We start from the raw sequence: 22,668 nt of genomic DNA, 5'->3' as shown, positions 1-22,668 counted from the left end.
AAATCTGTGTTTAAAGAGGGTATGGCATATGTGGCATTATCCCGAGTCAGAACTTTATCAGGATTGTACTTGATTGAGTGTGATGAGATAAAAATTTGTGCAGATCTAGATTGTGTTAAAGAATACAATAGGTTAAGAAGAGAATATGCTCCACATTTGCCTCAATATCCTCTGTTTGAAAAACGTATGGTAGGCCGAAAAAGAAGAAATGAGAGTAATTGCAGTGAGGTAGTAGCAAAAAGACAAAAAGTAGACAAAACTGTAATTGAAAACAGGAAGAAAAAGAATTGTGAAGAAAATGTTTTTGGATTTCAGTTTGAAAATAGTTCTGGTGTCAACTGCTTTGCTAATGTATTGGTTAATGTTGTTTTTTTTCTTAAAACTTTACAAGAACAGATTGTTGAAAATCGGGATCAAAGATTGTGTGGTTTATTGAATTCTGTGTTTGAGAAATGTAGCAGTGATAGAGCAAAAATAGAAAGTGTAACAGAAATTCGAAATATTTTAGATATGTGTTCTGGTCAAGATAAATTTTCACAGAACATTCAGCAGGATTGTCAGGAATTGTGAATGTATATGTTTAGTGTTTTGGAAGATGAAGATGTAGATATAAATAATCTTTTCAGCCTTTCTTATCAATGGCAGCATGACTGCCACAATTGTAGTTCATCAAGTACTACTAGAATAGACACTGAAAGATTTATATATTTGACTTTACCTGACTGTAAATCAGTGTCATTTAAAAATCTAGTTAAAGCAGCAGATCATAATACGGTGTGTACTCAATGTAACTATCCAATGGTATCCACATTATTTATACAAAGTTATGGGCAGTATATCATTTTAGTTTTCCAACGATGTAGACCTGATGGAACTAAATTGACAACTTCTATCCAAAATGTTGTGGCTTCTCAGTTATCAATTTCAGGAAGAACCTTTACAACTGAAGCTATTATTTATCATGACGGTTCTTCGACAACCTCAGGACATTATACATGCTACTTAAAATGTGAAAAAGGATGGAGTTACTGCAATGATTCTCATTTAACTTATAAACAACGTTTGCCTTATGACTCTATACATTCTTATCTAGTGTTTTTAAAACCAAAGTTTTAGTAAAGGGAATTGGCCTTTGAAGACGGGAATAGATAATAAAAGTTAGTTAGTTAGTTAGTTAATCTAATGTTTTAAATTATTTATCTCATATAGGTACTTTAAGTGGATCTCAAAGTAAAAAATACTGATATATCTGACACAAATTGGCCGTGAGGAAAGTGTAAGGTATGATGTTCTTAGATCTTTTTTCATAGGAAGTCGATGAAATGGAAGTTATAGAGCACAGCAGAATTTTTTTCCACCAAAAGGACCTTCACTATCTTCTATTTGGCCTCACGGAAAAGTAAGTGAATCAAAGATTAGTGTACATATATGAGATGTATGTTTGAATGGTTTTTTTAAACACAATCTTTTAGATTGTGTTTTTTTTCCCGCTGTTATATGATGAAGACTTTGAACTCACTAATTTAAGTGAAATTCAATATATTCTGAGAACAGCAAAAATAAATAATGTAACATATTGTAGAAGTTATTGTATAGTTTGCATTGTGTAATTTATATTGTATTCACATTGTCTCACACTCATTTTCCTTTTTCACCCTTATTTACCTCTCTTTACTCATTTATACTGCTTTTTTTAACTTTGTTTCATCGCTGTTCCTTTACTGCACTTCATTTACAACTTCTCAATCCAATTTGAACTGTCTGCATTTCCTCTCTTCCTTCCACCACTTTTTATCTTTTTCACATTCTCTCAGTACCACTGCTTTAGTTTTCTTCCCCTCTCTTTCTTTCTTTTTCTCCATTTTTTTTCTTTCTCACTCATTGTACTGTAGTTTACTTAGTCCTTCCCTTTGTTTTTCTGTGTACTTATTCTCTCACTCCTGTTTCATCCATCGTTCTATATTAACCTCATTCCCTTCATCCCTTCACTCTGTGACTCCCCTTCACTCACTCTCAGTCATCTTCTATTCCTCTTTTTCATTAATAGTTCCTCATTCAGACTCCTCTCCTTTTCACTCATTTTCCTTTTACTTTCTTATCTTTCCTGATTTCGTTTTGGTATCTCACATTCTTTTAGTATCTTACTTACCTTCAGTAATTTCTCTTTTTTTTCCTTCTTTTTTCTCTTTCTACATTACTTTATTTCTGTTTTTGTATCCTTTACTATTGCTTTATTTCTTAGTAAACTTTTTTAGATTGTTAAACCTCTTGAACGGTTTCTTCTATTTTAATATATATTTTTAACTAATTATAACGTGTTTTTTCTTTTGTCTTTCACAGATACAAGTTTTCATTAATTATATGGTAAGTGTGTTTACAAAATGTACTTTCTTATCACCCTTTGCTTTAACCTCACTACTTTTCTCTCACTCTACCTCACCCCTGTTTCCTTACTTTGCTTCCCACACTTATTCTTATCCTCCATGTTTACTTCCTACCACATTCAACTTCTTTCATTACCTCTGCTTATCCACACTCCTTCACTTACCTTTTTTACTGGTTCACTTAGTCCCTTTGTGACACTCCTTCCTTTACTCTCTCTCTTCTTTCTCTCTGTCACGCCCCATGTCTTACCCTTATTCACTTATATCCACCCTCTTTCACTACTCTTAACTTACACTCATTGCTATTTTCTTTCCCTCTGTCACTACTGTTTTTTTTCTCTGGTTCCGTCACTATCTGTCATTCCCCATACTTTAGTCTCCTTCCTTTTACTTTCATTAACCCATTCACATTTTCCCAAAACCTCTGCTTTAGTCTTCTTCCTCTTTCTTCTCTTCTTTTGCTCCCATATTCATTTTCTTTTTGCCAGTTACTTCCTCTTACACCTTTTCTCTGTCTTACTATCTATTACACAGTCCTACTGTGTTCCTCCCTCTAGCTCTCTTTGTCTTAACACCACTCTCTCTGTCCCCATTCCTCATGCTCACTCTTTCATTATTTTTTTTTCTTTTTTTTTGTTGGTGCGCTGACGGGACGCGCACCGGTACGCGCACCGGGGCGTTCACCGGTACGCGCACCGGGAGCGTACCAGAGTCAAATATAAAAAAAAAAGAAAATACTATTTTAAAACAAAAATATTATCTTAATATACAATATAGGGTTCATTTTTAGAAAAACATACCTTTCTCACTTAAAGACATGATTATATATTATAGGTATGAAGCCCTATAAAAAGTTAAAAATTAGCAGTTAAAAAACCTATGAAATTCACAGAAAAAACCATAGGTTTCACACCAGTTATAGTTAGGAATTAGCATTTAAAAAACCTATGAAATTCACTGAAAAAACCAGAGGTTTCACACCAGTTATAGTTAGGAATTAGCATTTAAAAAACCTATTAAATTCACTGAAAAAAACAGAGGTTTCACACCAGTTATAGTTAGCTGGAAATTTTACTGACATAAAACCATTGAAATTCCCACGTTATAGTTAGTTGGACTCACTATAACTTGCGCGCCTGCAATGCACTGCTGATGACGTCACATATTACATCACTCATGACATGGTCAGTGACATCACTCATGACATCACTGATGACACCATCCTTGTGACAGAGTGACAGACCTCCTTTCACTGTAATGTAACCCTTGAAACACATATTCAAAAATAGAATTAACATTTTTTTTTAAATGGAGATAAACATATCAGTTACAACAACCAATTCAGTAATTCCACCATCTATATACACATGCAAATAAACTATTGAACATCCATTTATTTGCACATACAACTATACACACACTAGCACATTACTTCTAAGGAAACTTACACATACTAACTCTCTTAAACAATCACTTATAGAAACACATACTTAATTAAACAGGAACTCTTACAATCTCTTACTCTCACATGTACTCACTTATATACATCAATATTCACATATACTAGATTAAAACATATGTAGTTACTGATAAAGACACTAGTAAGACAGTCATTCACTCACTAACATACACATATACACACTCATACACCCATACAGTCCTGCACAAATGCTGTCTTCAAAACACATACAGAGAGTCAGTCAATCATGCATCTATGTGCTAACTAACACCCCCACCAAACCATACACACACTCATACTGATACTAAAAAAAAACTTATAATAACCCATATACACACACATGTAGCTACTCACCAACCCATGCAGCCACTTATACACAAAGTGAAACACTGATACAAACATTTAAATATTTGAACAATACTTGCTAATATATGTATTCAGTAAGATACACTTAATATGTCAGTTAACCAATCAATTAAAAAAAAACATACATTAAGACTTTTATTTAAACATGTATTCTTCCATCGACCTTTACATATACATATATAAAACATATTTATTATTCAGAAAGACACACATTCACTGGATGGTGTCATCAGTGATGTCATGAGTGATGTCACTGACCATGTCATGAGTGATGTAATATGTGACGTCATCAGCAGTGCATTGCAGGCGCGCAAGTTATAGTGAGTCCAACTAACTATAACGTGGGAATTTCAATAGTTTTATGTCAGTAAAATTTCCAGTTAACTATAACTGTTGTGAAACCTCTGGTTTTTTCAGTGAATATATATATATATATATATATATATATATATATATATATATATATATATATATTCACTGAAAAAACCATAGGTTATAGACCATATATAGTTAGGAATTCGCATTTACAAAACCTTATTTTACTCACACAAAACCATTGAAATTCCATATATAGTTAGTTGCACTAACTATATATCGCGCACCCGCAATCCACTGCTGATGATGTCACATATTACATCATTCATGACATGGTCAGTGACATCACTGATGACATCACTGATGACATCTCAAATGACTTCACTGATGACATCTCAAATGACATCACTGATGACATCACTGATGACATCTCATTTGACATTACTGATCACATCACTGATGATATCATTCATGTGATAATACGATGAACCTCTTCAGACTCTAATATAACCTTAGATACAATCAGTGTAAACAGACACTCACAGACTGTCACTCATCCATGGAGTTACTCACACACCTAGTCAGTCAATCAAAGAATCAATCACACCTCCATTTCCTCAACTATACAGTTATACAAACTTTACTTATTCAAACATATACTAACACATATTAACTCTCTTATACAATCCCTGATACAAGTTCACAATGATCCATACATCCACTCACACATTCACTGGCTCTTATGCACAGTTATTTATATATGTCAACTCTCACATGTACTGTGTTTTACATATGTACTTACTTTGACATGTAGCACTGAGATATCCATTCACTCACCAATACACTCATGCACACAGTCAACCGCCCATACAGCTGTTTCCACATGCACTTTTGAAACCATACATCTAGTGAATCAACTGCTCACACATCTATGCACAGAGTCATACACCTCCCAGCCACCCACACACACACTCAGTCTCCCATACAAATACTTGGGCAACCAATCAATAACCCATCTAGTTACTCATATAGCTACTTATCAACACATGCAACAGTTTACAGAACAACAGACATAATGATGCACAAATTAAGACAGTTTAGTCACTAACCCATGCACTCAGTGAGACACATTTAATCACTCACTCATACAGTCAGTCATGCACCTACTAAATCCTTCATCCAGACACTTATACATCCACTCATTCTTCAATATGTAAGACATATTTTAACTTTACAGAAACATACAGTCACTGGATGTTGTCATCAGTGATGTCATCAGTGATGTCATTTGAGATGTCATCAGTGATGTCATCAGTGATGTCACTGACCATGTCATGAATGATGTAATATGTGACATCATCAGCAGTGGATTGCGGGTGCGCGATATATAGTTAGTGCAACTAACTATATATGGAATTTCAATGGTTTTGTGTGAGTAAAATAAGGTTTTGTAAATGCGAATTCCTAACTATATATGGTCTATAACCTATGGTTTTTTCAGTGAATTTTCAAGGTTTTGTAAATGCTAATTCCTAACTATATATGGTCTATAACCTATGGTTTTTTCAGTGAATTTTCAAGGTTTTGTAAATGCTAATTCCTAACTATATATGGTCTATAGCCTATGGTTTTTTCAGTGAATATATATATATATATACATACATATATAAACATATATCATCTGTATATCTATATAAATACAAACATAAATGCATGCATACATATACTTATATGCATTTTAGGGTTGTTAGGGCGTTTTCGTGTGTATTATGTTGCTTTTTTAGGGCTTTTGGGTCAATTAAGTAGGGTTCCCGGAGCCTAGGGCTGAGGGGCCGGTTCAGTTTCGTGCGTATTGGTGTTGGCAAGGTTTTGAGGGATTTTGGCGGTTTTTGGTCGAGATTTGGCCGTTTTATGGCTTTTTTTGTGTTTGCGGGGGGCGTGTATTCGGGTTGAAATTCGTCCCCGTTCCAGTGGATGGATTGGGCTGATTTTTGGTGAGATGTTAGGGAATCGCTGGAACTAGTGTCCAGCCAAGTTTGAAGCGGATAGGAGCAGTGGAAGTGCTTTAAAGAGCAATTTTTGTGCGGAGTAGCGAATTGTCATGTTATTCAATGGGAGTTTTTGGTGCGCATGGAGAAGGTGAATTTGGGGTGTTCCAGTTGCGCTAGAGGGACGGGGCTTGGGTGAGCTGTAGGGAGAGTGGATCGGCAGGTGTGCCGAATTTTTGGGATTTGTTGGCCGAAGGGAAGGGTGTGCTTGGGCAAAGTCGATTTGGTGAAAACGGTGCGTTATTTACATGAAAGTTGAAAAAACACTAATAAAAGCAAAGCTAAAAAGCCACCTCATTACAAACAGAATGGCTTTAACTTAAACGAGGGCGAGATCTATTGCATTTTCAATGCTTGTTTACTTTGGTTCCATCAAGAAGGCATTCAGATGTGTCACACATTTGCCATAAATTCTGAATGTTAGCACTCTAGTTGCACATTAGATCACTGTAGTAAAGCTACTGCTCACCAGGGACGTCTGCTGCTGGTATTCAAAGTGCATGTTTCAGTCTGCATGTCAGAATTTTTTTAATGAAATAGAAGAGGATTTGAGAAGTCACTCAAAATGATCCCTAATTTTTCTTTCTGAAGCACTAATCATACTTTCTATGGCAAAATTAACCCCCTCATGTTGTTCCTTTTTAAATTGAGTGTTTTCAGACTTACCACTTCATTCCAATCAAGATGGCTTCTGGTGTGCCATACTTTTGTCATAAGTAAGACTGTTAGCGCTCTAGTTGTTCTTTAGAACACTCTGGGACATTCTGTCATTGGGCTATACTTGGGGTACATCTGGGTGATATTTGGGCTACATTTAGGCTCTTTTGTCTCTGGTGGCCATCTTGCGAGACTATGTCAGAATTTTTTAATGAAATTGAAGAGGGTTTGAGAAGTCACTCAAAATGTGCCCTAATTTTTCTTTCTGCAGCACTAATCATAATTCATATGGCAAAATATACCCCCTCATTTTGTTCCTTTTTAAATTAAATGTTTTAAGAGTTACCACTTTATTCCAATCAAGATGGCTTCAGGTGTGCCATACCTTTGTAATAAGTAGGACTGTTAGCGCTCTAGTTGTTCTTTAGAACACTCTGGGACATTCTGTCATTGGGCTATACTTGGGCTACATCTGGGTGATATTTGGGCTACATTTGGGCTCTTTTGTCTCTGGTGGCCATTTTGGGAGACTGCATGTCAGAATTTTTTAATGAAATAGAAGAGGATTTGAAAAGTCACTCAAAATGTGCCCTAATTTTTCTTTCTGCAGCACTAATAATACCTTCTATTGCATAATATACCCCCTCATTTTGTTCCTTTTTAAATTAAATGTCTTAAGAGTTACCACTTTATTCCCATCACGATGGCTCCAGGTGTGCTATACCTTTGTAATAAGTAGGACTGTTAGCGCTCTAGTTGTTCTTTAGAACACTCTGGGACATTCTGTCATTGGGCTATACTTGGGCTACATCTGGGTGATATTTGGGCTACATTTGGGCTCTTTTGTCTCTGGTGGCCATTTTGGGAGACTGCATGTCAGAATGTTTTAATGAAATAGAAAAGGATTTGAGAAGTCACTCAAAATGTGCCCTAATTTTTCATTCTGCAGCACTAATCATACTTTCTATGGCAAAATATACCCCCTCATGTTGTTTCTTTTTAAATTAAATGTTTTAAGAGTTACCACTTTATTCCAATCAAGATGGCTTCAGGTGTGCCATACCTTTGTAATAAGTAGGACTGTTAGCGCTCTAGTTGTTCTTTAGAACACTCTGGGACATTCTGTCATTGGGCTATACTTGGGCTACATCTGGGTGATATTTGGGCTACATTTGGGCTCTTTTGTCTCTGGTGGCCATTTTGGGAGACTGCATGTCAGAATGTTTTAATGAAATAGAAAAGGATTTGAGAAGTCACTCAAAATGTGCCCTAATTTTTCATTCTGCAGCACTAATCATACTTTCTATGGCAAAATATACCCCCTCATGTTGTTTCTTTTTAAATTAAATGTTTTAAGAGTTACCACTTTATTCCAATCAAGATGGCTTCAGGTGTGCCATACCTTTGTAATAAGTAGGACTGTTAGCGCTCTAGTTGTTCTTTAGAACACTCTAGGAGGCTGCAGTAGAACACAAAGGAATCAACTGACAGTCTCTGTCCTTGTTGGATGTACATGTTTTACTGAGAATGTCAGACTTCATTTTCACATGACTGAGAAAGATAATGTGAATTTACAGAAAATATGCTTTCAGTTTAGCTTATAGATCCCCTTCCAAACCACTGTGGGAAAATCATGAGATATTAGTTTTCTTTCAAACAATATTCATGATATCACAGCAGAAGGTTTTTTCACATGGTAAAATCACCTTAGAACCCACCACAATTCCTAAAACGAGTATGGTACCATCAACAAATGATTTATAATGTAACTAAAGTCCTAAAACCCTCTATTAACTACAATGCTTTTTAATGAGGTGCTATCATGTATATTGGTCCCAAGATGGCTGCCAACACTTCTTGGATGAAGTGCTGACAGCCAATCAGATCAGATGTGTGGTTAGGCTCCGCCCAGATATATATATTTTTTTGAACCTAAATTACTCAAAATCCACTGGAGCACATATATTGAGACCTAGCAAAGGCACATCAGGCTAACAGTCCCTACAATTTTGCCAAGTTTCGTGCAAATCCATTCAGCCGTTCGAGCTAAAAGTGAGGCCAACCGCCCTATGGAAATTAACATGGGAAAAATGCGTTTTGGGACCCCCCTTTTTTCTCGGACCCCCCTTGATGAAACCCCCCCAAATTGTCAGGGGCTGCTCAGAAACAAAATGTTCCATTTTCCTGAAAATTTCAGCCAATTCCGTCCACAAACGCCAAAGTTATTAGACATAGAATTTTCAAAAATCCCATAGAGAAAAAATCCTAACTATATATACCTACTGGCGACCGCCAGTAGGTAATATGTATATATATATATATATATATATATATATATATTCATTTCACCAAACGTTTCAAAAAGCAAAAATACACTCTTAGTCCAGCATAAATCACCACTTCATCAGACCAGAAGATCATATTTCATATTCTCCAAATTTTATTCCAGCATGACAAACAGTGCATGGAACCAACCCAACGCGTTTCACCGAATACTCGTCTTGATCACGGGTGAATTGTGTTCCTCAAAACCATAATTAAATAAAGTTTCACATACCACTTCCTTGTGTTGACATAAACAAAGGACTAATATTCGAATCAAAATAGTGCGGCCATATTGGAACAGTGTCTAAATAGTGAAAATGACAACAATTCTGACATTAAGAATATGCTGACAAAAATAATAAAGACCCTGAAAGGGAATTCTAGGCACCTTGTTTTTTAACCATACAAGTTTGTTATAATATCAAATAATTTTCACCATGAGTCATAATCAAAAAAGTTCATGTTGATAAATCCCAAGTGGGAGATTCGGCAGTCCAAACTCATTCTAATGCAAAGATACCCAAGTGGAGTAATTTCAAACAGTATCCGTATGAGTTGCCCATTAATAAATTCCATCTTGCACATTCATTCTTCTTCAACAGATATTACCTGTATGAAAAAACAAGCTATTGAGTTTTGAAATTCACTATCAATAACAAATGATTCGAATCAGAGCAGTGCATAACATAACAGTTGAAAGATAAAGTGATAAACATAAATTGTGAGTTAAAAACATGAGAAGCACAAACAGGAGGCCATGCGAACAAATGTATACTCCTATACGTTAAAATATTGTTTATTTCCAGTAGTTTACTCGCTTAAGTGCCATTTCAATTCCTCTTCAGAGTTCAGCCCACCTGGTATACGGGTGTCTAAGTCCAGAATGTATTTACTCTCTAGCTGTCGCAGCCTACGTATTCTATCTCCACCTCTTTTCATGGAGGGTATCTTATCAATCACAAAAAACTTCAGAAGATTGCGATTGCTGCGATGCAGTTCTTCAAAGTGTCTGGCTACTGGTGAATTCTGATCTTTATTTTCAATTGCCCGCATATGTTCCAGAATACGTTTCTTAACAGGAAACATCGTGCTTCCTACGTATTTCTTGGAATACGGGCACACAAGAATATACACCACATACTCGGATAGACAGGTCAGATGTTGTTTATTAGACTTTTCTCTATCTTCAATTGGATAATAGACTGATTTGACATTCTGGCTAAATTTACACGCCTTGCATGTCATGCACGTAAAAAAACCTTGTATGTCAGATGTTCTTCCTTGTTTGGTGGTAATTTCATTTTTACTCAGTCTATCTTTAAGGGAATCTGCTTTCCGATATGTGATGCTAGGATTTCAGCCAACTACACTAGTTAATGTAGGCTCAGTTTTCAATACATTCCAGTGCTTTTTTAAGCTACTCTGTACCTGCCAGGATTTAGCATGGTAGGTGGAGATATATCTGACCACCTCCTGTACCTCACTTTCCTTTTGTTCCTTAGGAATCAACAACATTTCATGACTTATCCTGTTTGCCTTCATAAAGGCTTCTTCAATTACTCGCGGATGATATCCACGTTCTTTGAAGCGTTCCTTCATGCATTCCCCTTCCAGAACAAAGTCTTCATCCCTGCTGCAATTCCTCCGGGCTGTGTGTTGCTCCTCATTCCATACCACCATACAGACCCGGAGGATCACCAGCAAGGCAGCACTCTTCCTCAGCAAAGAGTTCAGGCAAGTTTAAGTTGTTGTAGCATTCACCATATTTTTTTTCAGATATTTCTTCATTTGGTTTTCAAAAAGGTGCAAAGTGTAAGATATCCAGTGCATCAGGAAACAAATCAACAGCCTACACGTTTCGGCCAGAGGCCTACCTCTGGGTCAGTGTATAACATGGTCAACAATCTTATAAACTAGAGGTGGATATAATTAAAAAATGGCAGTAAAGTACCCACATAATTATATAATATATTCAGCAGAAATGTCTCTTTTACAGTTTCTGCGATAAAGTATCCAGAAGAATTAATCTACCAAGTAGTGTTATAATACAGAATTATGTTTGTACATCCTGTCAACTCATTCATGTCCCACCATGTCCCACACTTAGGATAACATTACTTCAAACAATGTTTTTCTAAAAGACATGTGTAGGAGTATATGAGAATGATAAGCTTTTTCAAATCATGGTGAAGTACCTGATTCGGTGACAATATTATTCATATTGCATAGCTTATCAAATTTCAAGTTCTAGTTGGTGTTTCATTTGGAGCTTCTAGATTAAATTTTGTCATTAAATGCAATCATTACTTTTGAATGATATATCAAATGCTGATGTAATCATATACGTGATGAATAAGACTTGTTCTACCAAAGTTACCCCAAGTGCTGTGAGACAACATTAAGGAGTGTAATATTAAACAAAAAATGTATTAAACAAAAAGTTTTTGTTGCGAGTCTAGTATTCTTGTGATTCAGTCATTCCCAATTGCAGAAAGTTATGCAGTTCAGCATCTGCTTTAAGTCCCCACGGCCTCTCATTTCCCTTCAAAATGATAAACATATAATCCAGAACTTTGTGGATCTCAAAGAAAACACACACGCTCTCCGAGTGTAGCAATATCAAGTTGTTTAATGAAACACACGTTCTCTTCGTCACAAGTCTGGGATGCTGTGTTTTGCATGGCATGGCTTGGTAGTTCGGGCTGGACTGTTCCCATGAGGCACAGGGTCAAGGCTGATTTGCATGTAGCCATTGTCTGACCTAGGGTGGTGTGGAGTGCAAAAAAACAATGGATTTAGGCCCAGATTTTTGCACTGGGGTGAATGTAAGACATTGTTCTGCATTCTGTCCATCAACTGTGTTTTTTGCAATATTCACCCCGAGTGGGCAGGGTATGCTCAGACGTGAGTCCCAGGCTCTCCACATCACTAGAGTCAAGCTATCCAGGCTGAAGAAGGCTGATAGACAGAAACCGGTCCTTGGATGCTTGATTCCGGTTTAGAAAAGGCATGGCTTGGTAGTTCGGGCTGGACTGTTCCCATGAGGCACAGGGTCAAGGCTGATTTGCATGTAGCCATTGTCTGACCTAGGGTGGTGTGGAGTGCAAAAAACGATGGATTTAGGCCCAGATCTTTGTACTGGGGTGAATGTAAGACATTGTTCTGCATTCTGTCCATCAACTGTGTTTTTTGCAATTTTCACCCAGAGTGGGATGGGTATGCTCAGACGTGAGTCCCAGGCTCTCCACATCACTGGAGTCAAGCTATCCAGGCTGAAGAAGGCTGATAGCCAGAAACCGGTCCTTGGATGCTTGATTCCGATCTAGGAAAGACATGGCTTGGTAGTTTGGGCTAGACTGTTCCCATGAGGCACAGGGTCAAGTCTGATTTGCATGTAGCCATTGTCTGACCTAGGGTGGTGTGGAGTGCAAAAAAACGATGGATTTAGGCCCAGATCTTTGTACTGGGGTGAATGTAAGACATTGTTCTGCATTCGGTCCATCAACTGTGTTTTTTGCAATTTTCACTCAGAGTAGGCTGGGTATGCTCAGACGTGAGTCCCAGGCTCTCCACATCACTGGAGTCAAGCTATCCAGGCTGAAGAAGGCTGATAGCCAGAAACCGGTCCTTGGATGCTTGATTCCAGTCTAGGAAAGACATGGCTTGGTAGTTCGGGCTGGACTGTTCCCATGAGGCACAGGGTCAAGGCTGATTTGCATGTAGCCATTGTATGACCTAGGGTGGTGTGGAGTGCAAAAAAACGATGGATTTAGGCCCAGATCTTTGTACTGGGGTGAATGTAAGACATTGTTCTGTATTCTGTCCATCAACTGTGTTTTTTGCAATTTTCACCCCGAGTGGGCTGGGTATGCTCAGACGTGAGTCCCAGGCTCTCCACATCACTGGAGTCAAGCTATCCAGGCTGAAGAAGGCTGATAGCCAGAAACCGGTCCTTGGATGCTTGATTCCGGTCTAGGAAAGACATGGCTTGGTAGTTCGGGCTGGACTGTTCCCATGAGGCACAGGGTCAAAGCTGATTTGCATGTAGCCATTGTCTGACCTAGGGTGGTGTGGAGTGCAAAAAAACGATGGATTTAGGCCCAGATCTTTGTACTGGGGTGAATGTAAGACATTGTTCTGCATTCTGTCCATCAACTGTGTTTTTTGCAGTTTTCCATCCGAGTGGGCTGGGTATGCTCAGACGTGAGTCCCAGGCTCTCCACATCACTGGAGTCAAGCTATCCAGGCTGAAGAAGGCTGATAGCCAGAAACCGGTCCTTGGATGCTTGATTCCGGTTTAGGAAAGACATGGCTTGGTAGTTCGGGCTGGGCTGTTCCCATGAGGCACAGGGTCAAGGCTGATTTGCATGTAGCCATTGTCTGACCTAGGGTGGTGTGGAGTGCAAGAAAGCGATGGATTTAGGCCCAGATCTTTGTACTGGGGTGAATGTAAGACATTGTTCTGCATTCTGTCCATCAACTGTGTTTTTTGCAATTTTCACCACGAGTGGGCTGGGTATGCTCAGACGTGAGTCCCAGGTTCTTCACATCACTGGAGTAAAGCTATCCAGGCTGAAGAAGGCTGATAGCCAGAAACCGGTCCTTGGATGCTTGATTCCGGTCTAGGAAAGACATGGCTTGGTAGTTGGGGCTGGCCTCTTCCCATGAGGCACAGGGTCAAGGCTGATTTGCATGTAGCCATTGTCTGACCTAGGGTGGTGTGGAGTGCAAAAAAACGATGGATTTAGGCCCGGATCTTTGTACTGGGGTGAATGTAAGACATTGTTCTGCATTCTGTCCATCAACTGTGTTTTTTGTGTTTAATTTAGTGACACATTAAAAATAATTATTAAATATAACAACTAAACATTTTACAAAAAATATATTACAAATTACATACATTTATATATATAAAAATATTAAATTAAATACATAAATGTGTGATAATGATCAACATGTAAATAATACTAAAAAAACCTATTAAACTACAACGATAATAAATATATTAGTCCCACTCCAGTATTTGCAAGACTAGGGAAAACATTGCATATTGAAGGGTTAAAATTTACTATTCCCACTCCAGTGTGTGCAATAGTGGGAAAAGCGTAGGACTAAGGAGTGGTAAAATGTACTATTCCCACTCCTGCAGTGAGTACAACAGTAGGGGAGTGTTGGACTCAGGAGGGGGTAGATTTACTATTCCCACTTCAATTATTGCAACAGTAGAGAAAGCATTGGACTCAGGAAGGGTTACATTTACTATTCCGACTCCACAGTCTGTGCAACAGTAGGGGAAGTGTTGGACCCTGAGTGGGTTAAATTAACTAAAGCGTAGAACTCAGGATGGGTAAAATGTACTGTTCCGACTCCAGTGTGTACAACAATAGAGAAAGCGTGGGACTCAGGAGGGGTATAATTTACTATTCCCATTCCAGTTGGTGCAAGAGTAGGGAAAGCTTTAGACTCGGAAGGGGTAAAATGTACTACTCCCCTCCATTCACTGGTACAGTAAAGTGAGAGTACTTCAAAAATAATATGTCTTAAAATAAACAAATAACATTAATATCAAAAGTTGTAATAACTATTATCAATTAACATAAATAGTATTAATATTATTAAAATACCACACTAATTTCCCATAAACATAACAGCCAACAATAAAAATGTAATAAAAATAAACAAAGTATGACACAATCAACAAATTAGATAATATTTTTTTTAATAAATGCTTTTATTTATTTATGATTAACCCATTTGCCACAGCAGCGATTTCGCGGCAGTGCGGCACTTCCACAAAATGGGTGGGGCCGATGGCAGCACTAGCAAGGTATTGCTCCCGTCAGCCAATGGGCGACGGCAGCATATAAGGGGTTAAATAACTTCTTCCACATTCCTCTACAAACAAAACAACACACACCTAAAATATAACTTAATACATATGATAAGTTCACAATTCACATAATTATCAATTAAATAATTAGGGTGTTATTACGATATCAGGCGGAGGGACTGACCGACCTCCGACCGGCAGTCCCGACACCACCATTACAATGCGACCACACATGGTGCGGTCGCATACTCCTATTTCTCTATGGGAGCTTGTGCTGTGGGCATAAACCAGCCATAGCACATGCTACCACGGAGAAATGGAAGATTCTGTTAATCCCTGCACAGCGTGCCAGACACCTTAGGGTACCTGAATGCAGTGCTGGGTAGGATTGACAGGGGCCAACATAGGTGCCCCTCTCGGCCCCCAACACGAGGCCATGGAGGAATGGGGGCCCTGGTAGGGTTTCTGAAAGGTTTTTCATGTTGGAAAGCCTTTCATGGAAAACCTGTCAGAAACTGACAACATAATCCCGATAGCAGAAACACTGTCCTCAGGGATTGCGTTGGGGTCTCCGACTGGCCGACAATTCCTTGAGCCTGTTGGAATCCAGCCGGAATGACAGGGCCAGTTTCAATTCCAACGGCCTACATTGTTATATGGCAGTCGGAATTGAAAACCGAGATGTTGGTTGGAAAGCTTAGACCTGCGGTCAGAGGCTTTTCGACCGACATCCTAATCGGCCCCTTAATGTTAAAGTAATAATTAATTATCAAACAATTATTTCTTAAATAACTTCTCACCCTGTAACCCTACAAAAATACCCACATCTGACATATAATTTAAAAAATGTCTTAATTTCGCAATTTATATAATTGTCAATTAAATAATTAAAAACAATTTAAATTTGTTATTAATTAATTATAATTATTTACTTCCCACTCTGGACCCCTACAAGCCCAATGACCCAAGCCTGACATATAATTTAAATTAGATCTTATTACACAAGTTACTTAATTAATTATAAATTAGATCATTATTATTCATTCATATTAATTAATAATTATTTAAACTTAAATTATATTTCATCCAGTGCCTCTATAAACACCACAACTTGCACCTAAAACATAACTTAAAACATAAATTAATTACATAAATTGCATAATGCATTATTAATTAAATTATTAATAATTAAAAACCCCATTAATAATTAATTATAAGTAATTAACTACCCACCCTGTACCCCTAGAAGCCCCACAACCTGCACCTAAAAATTAACTTTGAAAGTAAATTAATAACACAAATATGTAATTAGTTATCAACTAAACAATTAGTAATAACTTAATTATAATTATTACTTAATTATTATTAAAATACTTCCCACCCTATACCCTTGCAAAACCCACAACCCGCTACAACACTAAAAATTGCAATCAACAATGACATTAAATTGAAAAATAACTAAAAATGTACAAACTATATGAAAAAACATTAACAATATTTGTACCAACTTAAATTATATAACACATGCAATTAAAACATATACTGAAATAAAAATGTAAAACAACATTATTAACAATGATATTTTGGTAAAAGATATTAACAGCATGGATATTTTTAACATTGATATTAACAACATGAATATATTTGGGAGCGCAGCCTGACACCAATGGAGTGAGCAGTTTTGCTCGAACTCCGCTTGGCTGATCTGAATCCAGAGTCATCCTGACACGATGAGGCCAGCTCGAAAGCCCTAAATACCAAACTGTTTTGCTATTGAGGGAGCCACAGCAGCGGGGTACATTTGAGGGATGGCATTTTTGAGATCGAGTGGATGCACTCTGCCAGTCAGACCGGGAACAATTTGGCTGCAACCTCTTGGATCAGCGATGAAACGAGGCACTGGCGACACAGGGTTACGCATGAGAACAACAATGCTGCAGCAAACTCCAGTTACCCCGCTGCTATAATTGAGATGCCCTGTGCCTGGTAAAAGTTTTGCAAACCTTCCTGGGGCCGAGAAGGGGTCCCCACGACCCTGAGCAGAGCAATGCTACAAGGAGGTGCATGCAGCTCGCAAGCCAGCGGAATGCTGCAAGATGTGCTGAAGAGGTGAGGGGCGGGTGGGGCAGTGCTTGCTTCGTAGCCTGGGTGCCCTCAATGAAGTGAGCATTGCTGTGCGGCAGCTTCCCTGACTGGCACAGCTGGAGGTTTTGGTCCAGCTGAGACCTTGCCGGCTTATGACCGTTACTGCTGTGTGAGGGATGAGAGGGTCCAGCAGAAGGTCCTGCAGCATGGCAGAGACCTGGCGGGGGCAGTGGGGATGTGGGCCTGGTCAGCAGAAGGTACTGAATGGGTGACCCGCACTGGAGGCCACTTAGTCTCCACATCAGCAAAAGCGCCTTCTCTTTCCCTCGGGCCTCCCAGCCCTTTGGCTATGATATGTGGTAAACAGATACTGCGACCTGCCCCTGGGCCTGATGGTGACCTTGGCTAACTGTGAAAACCAGATGAGGCTGAATGGTTGAGGCCCTGTTGAAGAAATCAGAGGTGAGAGTGCCATATGTAAGAAGCTCTTTTCCTTCTGCAGGCCTCTAAGACATTGAGGTAGTGAAACTGCCATGGGGTTGTGTCTAAGCCAGGACCTTTTGGGAAGCTGCTGTGGGGCCTGCCAGATCGATGGCCGTTCACCTCTTGTTCTGAGCAGCAGATGTGACCTGAATCTGAGAAATGCTTTATTGCCGCCATATGGGCCTGCACCCCTGCCATCGCCGGATGGGTCATCATTACTGTGTGTAATCCATTGCCTACTGATTGAAGCTTCTTTTGTCTCCCTACCAGCATTACTAACAGAGCTGTGAGAAGTTACCTTTGCCCTGCTAGATTGGTGGGTCCTATCCTTGGCTGGTTGCTTTGGCGTGGTTAGGGAAAGTCTTTTGGTGCTGGCTCACCATTGGGAACTATGGGCAAGACTAGCCGCAACCAAGATCCTGAGAGTGCAGCTGACGCTCTGGACAAAGCAGAGAACGTATCCTGACCTTTGGAATCCCCCAGAAAACCTATGTTGCAGGCCATACTCCAGCCCATAACAGCCTCCCATGAGATACTGGAATTCAAAATAGATTCTATCAGCACAGACCTGGGCCTTCTACAAGATGATCATAAACGTCTAGCAGAGAGAGTACCCAGGACTGAACAGAATCTAGTGAAACTCCCACCTGCCCGTACTATGATAAAACAGCAATTGACTGCAGTTGAGGCTAAGGTTCGGACACTTGGCTTACAGTCAGAGGATGCAGAAAATCACTCCAGTCGCAATACTATTCGGGTGGTGGGGCTACCTGAGAGGGTGTAAAGTGCCAGCATGATAGAGTATCTTGACAACTGGTTATGCACAGAGTTTGTCCCTGAGGGCCTTTCTACGTTCTTTGCACTCGAGCGAGCACATTGAGTCCTATCGAGAACACCTCCACTGGCGGCCCCTATGCGACCAGTAGTAGCCCGACTACTATATCACAAAGATCACAATCACATTCTGGCACAGGCCGGATGCAGGGAGGAACTCTGAGTCGACAATGCTATTGTACAGATTTTCCCCCAATTTCTTCAGGTTTTGTATGAGTGAAATGTCCAACTAACTATAACACCCCTGAAACCTATGGTTTTTCAGTGAATATATATATATATATATGTATATATATATATATATATATTCCAGCTCCGAGGTACCCAACGTACAAAGGAGCACCCGGACCTCAGCTGCACACAAGGAGCCTTGAATGGTAAGCACGCCTCCAGCACAACAATATCCTTTAACTGTTCAAACTGCCCTGGATGCCTGACGCGTTTCGAAGTGTCTCCACTTCTCTTCAGAGGCTTTGGCAGTTATGAAGGAGCGCTTGAGGCACCACACCCCTTCTTGCTTAGATGCACGCCCTAGATGGGACTTATTGGACTTGTAGTTCCTCATGCCGCGCTAATGTTCACTTGGTAACTTTTCAAGCCCACAGATGGGCCTCGCTGTGTGGAATGCATGCAGAATCCATACGCTGCTGTCCCATGTTCTCGGCCCGTAGTCAAGACCGCATGGCCCCTGGTTCTTTCAGGGTGGTGCTCCTTCCGCGGCATGGGCCGCCATGTAAATATTCCAGCTCCGAGGTACCCAACGTACAAAGGAGCACCCGGACCTCAGCTGCACACAAGGAGCCTTGAATGGTAAGCACGCCTCCAGCACAACAATATCCTTTAACTGTTCAAACTGCCCTGGATGCCTGACACATTTCGAACTGTCGCCACTTCTCTTCAGAGGCTTTGGCAGTTATGAAGGAGCGCTTGAGGCACCACACCCCTTCTTGCTTAGATGCACGCCCTGGATGGGACTTATGGGACTTGTAGTTCCTCACGTCGCGCTAATGTTCAGTTGGTAACTTTTCAAGCCCACAGATGGGCCTCGCTGTGTGGAATGGGTGCAGAATCCATACGCTGCTGTCCCATGTTCTCGGCCCGTAGTCAAGACCGCATGGCCCCCAGTTCTTTCAGGGTGGTGCTCCTTCCACGGCATGGGCCACCGCGTAAATATTCCAGCTCCGAGGTACCCAATGTACAAAGCAGCACCAGGACCTCAGCTGCACACAAGGAGCCTTGAATGGTAAGCACGCCTTCAGCACAACGATATCCTTTAAATGTTCAAACTGCCCTGGATGCCTGACGCGTTTTGAAGTGTCCCCACTTCTCTTCAGAGGCTTTGGCAGTTATGAAGGAGCGCTTGAGGCACCACACCCCTTCTTGCATAGATGCACGCACTAGTTGGGACCTATGGGACTTGTAGTTCCTCACGTCGCGCTAATGTTCAGTTGGTAACTTTTCAAGCCCACAGATGGGCCTCGCTGTGTGGAATGCGTGCAGAATCCATACGCTGCTGTCCCATGTTCTCGGCCCGTAGTCAAGACCGCATGGCCCCCGGTTCTTTCAGTGTGGTGCTCCTTCCGCGGCATGGGCCACCGCGTAAATATTCCAGCTCCGAGGTACCCAACGTACAAAGGAGCACCCGGACCTCAGCTGCACATAAGGAGCCTTGAATGGTAAGCACGCCTCCAGCACAACAATATCCTTTAACTGTTCAAACTGCCCTGGATGCCTGACACATTTCGAACTGTCGCCACTTCTCTTCAGAGGCTTTGGCAGTTATGAAGGAGCGCTTGAGGCACCACACCCCTTCTTGCTTAGATGCACGCCCTAGATGGGACTTATGGGACTTGTAGTTCCTCACGTCGCGCTAATGTTCAGTTGGTAACTTTTCAAGCCCACAGATGGGCCTCGCTGTGTGGAATGGGTGCAGAATCCATACGCTGCTGTCCCATGTTCTCGGCCCGTAGTCAAGACCGCATGGCCCCCGGTTCTTTCAGGGTGGTGCTCCTTCCACGGCATGGGCCACCGCGTAAATATTCCAGCTCGGAGGTACCCAATGTACAAAGCAGCACCAGGACCTCAGCTGCACACAAGGAGCCTTGAATGGTAAGCACGCCTTCAGCACAACGATATCCTTTAACTGTTCAAACTGCCCTGGATGCCTGACGCGTTTCGAAGTGTCCCCACTTCTCTTCAGAGGCTTTGGCAGTTATGAAGGAGCGCTTGAGGCACCACACCCCTTCTTGCATAGATGCACGCACTAGTTGGGACCTATGGGACTTGTAGTTCCTCACGTCGCGCTAATGTTCAGTTGGTAACTTTTCAGCCCACAGATGGGCCTCGCTGTGTGGAATGCGTGCAGAATCAATACGCTGCTGTCCAATGTTCCCAGCCCGTAGTCAAGACCGCATGGCCCCCGGTTCTTTCAGGGTGGTGCTCCTTCCGCAGCATGGGCCGCCGCGTAAATATTCCAGCTCCGAGGTACCCAACGTACAAAGGAGCACCCAGACCTCAGCTGCACACAAGGAGCCTTGAATGGTAAGCACGCCTCCAGCACAACGATATCCTTTGACTGTTCAAACTGCCCTGGATGCCTGACGCGTTCTTGCTTACCAACTGAACATTAGCGGGACGTGAGGAACTACAAGTCCCATAAGTCCCATCTAGGGCGTGCATCTAAGCAAGAAGGGGTGTGGTGCCTCAAGCGCTCCTTCATAACTGCCAAAGCCTCTGAAGAGAAGTGGCGACACTTCGAAACGCGTCAGGCATCCAGGGCACTTTGAACAGTCAAAGGATATCGTTGTGCTGGAGGCGTGCTTACCATTCAAGGCTTCTTGTGTGCAGTTGAGGTCCGGGTGCTCCTTTGTACGTTGGGTACTTCGGAGCTGGTATATATATATATATATATATATATATATCCTGCTCCTGAGTACACCTTCCAAGCCGAGGCACTCATGGGCGGGTGCCCGATCGCGGCGGTGTAACCGCAAAAAATCTCCACGCTCCCAGTTCTGCCTTTTTAAACAGAAGTCGGGCACACAGGAAGTTTACCGTTAAAGCTGTTTTATTTGGCAAAATGCACGATAAGCAACAAACGCGTTTCGGATTCAATCAATCGTTTGTAATATATTAATAATCATACTTTATATTTATTTGAAGCGTAGTGCCGAGGTGCCAAACGTTGATTACGTACTACGTCCACCGCCATTTTAATAGTTTATCACTGTTATTTTTATTATATCTGTTACTTTCATTTTACCGTCCTCCTATTTTCTCTGTGATCGATGAGATTTCCTGCCACAGACACCACGGTGTTAGTCCTTGGCCTCTGATGTTATCAGACTTGGTCACACATATACGTAAAAACTAATTTGAAGGATGTAAGTCACAGCCATTACAACGCGTGTCAGTCAACACAAAGACATTATTAAGATTATGTGTTTATCATGCGTGGTAAATGCATAGTAGTTTTAAAAGCATGCGGGGTAAAGGCATGCGTGGTAAAGCTATTTGCATGCTAATGGCTTCGTGGTGACGATCACGCGTGCTTATGACCGCATTGCAATGGCTGTTTCCCCCCAGGACACTGCAGCAACCGGGTCTGGGCATTGTGGACTCCAGGGCAGTAGGCGGAGGGCCCCGCAGCTCCTCATACAATATTGAAATCTTTGTGGGGTGATTGTTTCCATGGTTTGAGGGGCGTGATTGAGGTCCACACATTTAATTTTGTAGTGGTGTAAGTTTTGCATGGGAAAATGTGGCATGAGGTTTGTAAATGTGGTACACAGTGTTTCGTATTATTTTGATTTCTTTTGTAAGTTGTAGTCTATCCAGAGGAAATATAACTCAGTAGTTTTAAATCCTAGTCTTGAACATCTT

This window comes from Lissotriton vulgaris, chromosome 2_1 (genome assembly GCF_964263255.1).
Source record: "Lissotriton vulgaris chromosome 2_1, aLisVul1.2, whole genome shotgun sequence".
In the NCBI taxonomy this organism is placed as follows: Eukaryota; Metazoa; Chordata; class Amphibia; order Caudata; family Salamandridae; genus Lissotriton; species Lissotriton vulgaris.
The sequence above is the reverse complement of the archived record's forward strand: the minus strand, read 5'-3'. Positions refer to the sequence as shown.